We start from the raw sequence: 6,422 nt of genomic DNA, 5'->3' as shown, positions 1-6,422 counted from the left end.
CACCTCAAGGTTCTGTCTTCTCCTCTGGAACTCCACACTGCTTGTTTTCTTTCTTGTAATTAGTTTGTGAGGTGTTTGCTACTGCTTACTAATTGGCTAACTGTATTCCTGAGAATTCCCTAGAGACTAAGAAGTCAATGACCTTGTTTGTGACTTGAGAGTTTGTCATATACTGGTTCTTGGGTAAATAACATGACAGGAAGAAATGAACATAATAGACTTGGAGTCAAAAGATATCCCGTTACCTGACATATTTGAGCAATAATAACAATGGGGGAAGAATAGGAAGAAAAGGGAGGAGAGATGAGAGGAAACTCAGCCAGGATTCAAACCTGAGTGACATGAAGGGGGTGGAAGTGGTGTTTTCTACTGGGCATACATAATTACATGTGACATGAGCTCAGCCATCCATTTCCAGATTATCTTTGTAAGGATGTATGAAACCTAGATTCCCTTCCTTTTCAAGATTTTGTTGTTGTTCTTAAGAAACAACATCATCTCTCAGATAAAGAGCCTGACCTGGATGTGAGCCTCTTAGGAATCAGGAGCTTTTGAGACTCTGTAGATCCAGGGCCCCCAGCAACATCCTTGGCATCTCTGGGGGATGGCCATGCAACTTGTACTTCCTCTGGTACCCATGCAGTCACAAGACAATTGCTAGTGTGCATAAGACAGGTGAGAGCTGAAAAAATGAGCTGCATGCTAATTAGACTGTCCATTGGTCAGTCTGTCTGGGAAACCCAAGCTCTCTCCATTTATTTTCAATATAAAGAGAAGCTGCACATTAGGAGTGAAATCAGAATACTAATTAATTCAATTCTGCAATTTTCCAAACACATTCTTCATAGCCATAAACCATCGATATTTGAAAATTAATTTCATAATATGAAGCTTTACCCCTTTATCTATTACTCTCAAAGAAGGAAAGACACATTGATGCTGTTAATATACACACATGCTCTGAATCAATTTCAATAGCAGTATATTAATAGCAATAACTCAGACAGTAAAGTATGGATCTTTATGAGAACAAAATAATTTTCCTGTGTTAATCAGTCATCAGGACTGATAATCTGTACCAAGTCCATAAGTCTAAATGGCCAAGACATCTCAGGGAGCAAAGAATCATTTTCCATGTCAATCAGTCATCAGGACTGGTACCTGATATTTAGTCTATAAATTTAAATTGGAGGTGGGATATAAATTTTCTTTAAAATAACATTATAGAATTTGAAATGTCAAGTCTTAGACAAAGAGCCTGGCTTTGTGTGATGGCACGTGTCTGTAATCCCAGAACATAGGAGGCAGAGACAGGAGGATTATAAGTTTGATGCCAAAGCTTGGTTTGAAAGACATGTCTCAAAGAAATAACTTTCAACAGCAGAATGGCTGTTTAATTTGATACATCAGTCTCTAGTTATAGATTTATTCACCATAAAATCAATTGGTGAATTCATTCATGTTTTGTTATTTAAGTCAACATATAATTAATTACAATGAGAAAAGACTAGGAAAGATTGGGAAAAGCTAAATAAAATCAATGAGTAAATTAGGATTTGGGGGCAATTTTATGATCATTGTTTTAATGTTTGTCTTTGCTGCTGTTAGTATCTGGTCATTATTTCTGGTGGCTTGAACGTGAAATGTCCCCTGTGGGTTTATGTATTCAAGTGTGTTGTATTAGAATTTTACACCAGTTGGTGATGCTGTTTTAGATCACCAAACCTGTAAGAGATATACCCTTGCTGGAGGAAGTACATCCCTAGGGATGGACTTTGAAGGACTATAACCTCACCTTACTTCCTGTCTTCTTTCTCTGCTCCCTATGTAGACACAAATGTGATGGACCAGCTTCCTGCTCCTGCTGCCATACCATACACTCCCTGCTGTGATGGACTGTAGTCCTTCAGAAGTAAGCAAACATAAAGTTCTTATACACAGGTTTCCTTCTGTCATGGTGTTTTGTAAAAGCCAGACAAATATACAAATATACAAAAGACACTAATATACCAGGCACCAAACTTTTTAAATGATCATCTTTCTTGATGATATATAACTCAATTGAAGTAAGATTCACTCATTTCTAATACTAAACAACCCCAGTTCCCCGAGAGAGATGGCTTATTATCTTCTAAAACAATGGTTCTCAATCTGTGTGTCTTGACCCTCTTGGAGATCACATATCAGATACCCTGCATGCCAGATATTTACGTTACAATTCATAACAGTAGCAAAATTACAGTTATGAAGTAGCTAAGTAATTTTGTGGCTGGGGAGTCATAACAACACGAGGAACTGTATGAAAGGGTCACAGCAGTAAGAAGGTTGGGAACCACTATATATGCACAGCTAAATATAATTGACCAAAGTTTTAGGAAGTTTTCAAATTTACATTTATGAATGACTCAATCTGTTGCCTTATTATATTACTATATTATATTACTGGAAAATGCACTAGTTTCCTATTTTTTTAGATTCAGTTTTCTTAATTATGTTGGTGTGTATGCATCTATGGTTGGTACATGCATGTGAGAGGCGGTGTTCTTGGAGGCCAGAAGAAGATATCAGGTCTCCTGGAGTTGGAATTACAAACGGTTGTGAATCACCAGATGCAGTTCTGGGAAGCAGACCCAGGTCCTCTACAAGAAACAGGGTGTGTCCTTGGGCTTCTGAATCATCTCCCCAATCTGTTGATGTTCAATTACCAAATTAGCATGAATAATGAAGCCAGTGTTCTTGGGGGATAAGAAATCAAAACAAAGAGTTAGCTCCTGTTGGTCCAGAGAGATGATGTACATGTAAATAGTGTGAATATATTCATAAACATGAATACATGATAGCTGTAAGCAGTTTTTAAATTCAAAGAATTGAGCTTCAGTACATCTCTGTGAATTTTTATCATTTCTATTGCCTTATGAATGAGTGAAGTCACTGTGTTCAAGTTCATTTATATGGGTATGTATAGTTTCTGATCCATTTATACATTTAGAAATACCTAATGTAACATTTAATGGGTTCTTTTCGTTTTTCACTCCTACTTTTAGCAAGAGAATCCTTCTAATTGTTTTAGAGTCATCTCTAAAATGTATACACCACACATCACTTTTTATAATATACTATTACTTTGATTCCTTTCTCTTTTCCTTAGTTAACATATGTTTTACATTCTTTTTCAATTTTTTCTCCTGTTTTACTTAGAAACAGTCATTTTACATACCAATCCAAGTCCCCCCACTTCCACTCCCTTCAATCCTCCCATGCACCTTATCAACCCACTAACCCTGAGGCCTTCCATGGAGGATCAGAAAAGTCTATCACATCATTTGTGGGGAGGGCCTAGACCCTCCTCCATGTATCTGGGGTGAAATAGTATCATTCCATAGGAAATGGGCTCCCAAAGTCCATTTGTGCACTAGGGATAAATACTGGTTCCATTGTTAGATGATCCATAGACTGCACAGGCCTCCTAACTGGCACCGACATTCAGAGGGTATGGTTTGGTTCAATGCTGGTTCCCCAGCTTTACAACTGGGGTCTGTGTGTTCTCATTAGGTCAGGTCAGGTTTTTCCAGCAAGGTCTTGCTTGACTCCTTTTGTTCATCCATCCTTCCTTTTCTACAACTGGATTCTAGGAATATGGCTCAGTGCTTAGCTGTGGGTGCCTGCTTCTGCTTCCATCAGCTACTGGATGAAGGCTCTAGGATGGCAATTAAGGTAGTCCTCATTATCATTATAAGGGAAGGGCATCAAAGGTAGCCTCTCCACTACTGCCTAGATTCTTAGTTGGGGTCATCTTTGTAGATCTCTGGACATTTCCCTAGTGCCAGATTTCTCTTTTAAACCTATACTGGCTCCTCTATTAAGGTGTCTCTTTTCTTCTTGTTCTCTATTCCTCCCCTGAATCAGTCTTCCTGATTCCTCATGTCCTCCTCCCTCCTCCTCTTCTCCCCCTTCTCTTTTTCCTACCTCCCTCCTTCTCCCAACACTCCCTCCAGTGCTCCCAATTTGCTCAGGAGTTCTTGTCCCTTTCCCATTCTTCAGGGGACCATGCATTTTTCTCATAGGTCCTCCTTGTTTCCTAGTTTCTCTGGCAGTGTGGATTGTAGGCAGGGAATCCTTTGCTCTATGTCTAATAGCCATTTTTGAGTGAGTACATACCATGCTTGCCTTTCTGTGACTGAGTTACCTCACTCAGGATGGTTTCTTCCAGTTCCATCCATTTGCATGCGATTTTCAAGATTTCATTTTTTTGTTTTGTTTTGTTTATCCCACTGAGTAATACCCGATTGTGTAAATGTACCACATTTTCTTCATCCATTCTTCAGTTGAGGGGCATCTAGGTTGCTTCCACATTCTGGCTATTACAAACAACGCAGCAATGAACATAGTTGAGCATATGTCTTTGTTGTATAAATGTGCATTCTTTGGGTATATGCCCAAGAGTGGAATTGCTGGATCTTGAGACAGAATGATTCCCATTTTCATGACAAACTGCCATACTGATTTCCAAAGTGCCTGCATAAGTTTGCACTCCCACCAGCAATGGAGGAGTGTTCCCCTTTCTCCACATCCTCTCCAGCACAGACAGTCATTGGTGTTTTTGATATTAGCCATTCTGGCCTGTGTAAGATGGTATCTCATATTGTTTTGATATACATTTCCCTGAGGGCTAAGGATATAGTATAGTGGGAAATCACCAATACGGAGTCAGGTAGAAATACAAGGGTATTTAATAGGGAAAAGCCTTACTTACAGAGCAACCTAGCCAGCCGGCGTGGCAGCAATCTGTCCAGCAAGTACAAAAGTGAAACTGAAAGAGAAACGCAGTCCCCTGAAAGTCTCACTCTATGTCACCCTGACCACGCCCTCGCAAGTGTGGCCAGGCACACCTGTAGCCAGCTGCTAAGTAGGCGTGGCTACAGCTTCCCCTACAATGTAGAATACTTTCTTAAATGTCCTTCAGCCATTTTAGATTCCTCCATTAAGAATTTTCTATTTAGTTCTAAACCCCATTTTTTAATTGAATTGTTCCATGATTTGGTGACTAGCTTCTTGAGTACTTTGTAAATCAGCCCTCTGTCAGATGTGAGATTGGTGAAGATCTTTTCCCATTCTGTGGGCTGCCATTTTGTTGACTGTGCCCTTTGCATTACAGAAGCTTTTCGGTTTTAGGAGGTCCCATTTATTAATTGTCCACCTCTGTGTCTGTGCTACTGGAGTTATGTTCAGGAAGTGATCTCTTGTACCAATTCTCTCGAGGGTACCTTCCACTTTCTCTTCTTAGAGGATCATCATCCACCATGATCATGTAGGCTTCATCCCAGGGAAGCAGGGATGGTTCAACATACAGAAACACATCAAATGAAATTCTCCTGTTTAAGTATGTTCCTGTAATCCATGATCTCGCCAATACCTTTATCATGAAGGGGTGTTGGATTTTTGTCAAAGGCTTTTTCAGCATCTAGTTAGATGATCATGTGGTTTTTCATTTTGTAGTTTGTTTATATGGTGGATACATTACTTCTTGCTATGGCATATCTTTAATTTCCTTTAGTTGGCAGTTTCTCAGTTTTTTTAACATTTACTCTATTATTATATTTTGAGAATTTCATGTATGAGTACAGGATTTGTATCATTTCTGTCCCACAGCTCCCCTTCCAACTCCTCCCATTTCATGACCTCAACTTCATGACCTCTCCTTCCTTCCTTCCTTCCTTCCTTCCTTCCTTCCTTCCTTCCTTCCTTCCTTTCTTTCTTTCTTTCTGATACAAGGTTTCTCTGTAGCTTTGGAGTCTGTCCTGGAACTCACTCTGTAAACCAGGCTGGCCTTGAAACTCACAGAGATCCACCTGCCTCTGGCTCCTGAGGGCTGGGATTAAAGGCGTGCACCACCACCACCTGGCTTCTTTAGTTATTATTGGTACACACACACACACACACACACACACACACACACACACACACACACACACACACACATATATATATATATATATATATCCTGCTGAGTTTATATAATGTTACTCACAGCTCAGGGCTGACCATTTTAGATTGGATAACCTATCATAGGGCTCATTACTGGACCTGAATCTCTTCCCTCAGCATCTATTAATTACCTGTAGCTCTCATTTAGGGTGGAAATTAATATTGGCCTTATAGGCTGGTTGTTTCTGAAATTTCATTGATTTCAGTTGTAGTGTTCTTTTCTAGCTAGGCTGAGACGGGATGGGAGTAGCTGTATAAGTGTTATGGTGTCTTCTTCCTCTAGGTACCACATCAGAAGCCCATGGTGTCAACTTGAGCTGTTACTCATGGCCTCTCTATTTGCTCCCCTTTTCTATGTAGTCTGCCAGATTATCTGCTGGGAAGATAATTATCTGCTGCTGTCTCTCTTTGCACTAAATACATCATGGGATGATCCT

This window comes from Cricetulus griseus, chromosome 6 (genome assembly GCF_003668045.3).
Source record: "Cricetulus griseus strain 17A/GY chromosome 6, alternate assembly CriGri-PICRH-1.0, whole genome shotgun sequence".
Taxonomy (NCBI): Eukaryota; Metazoa; Chordata; class Mammalia; order Rodentia; family Cricetidae; genus Cricetulus; species Cricetulus griseus.
Note: the sequence above shows the minus strand (reverse complement) of the source record.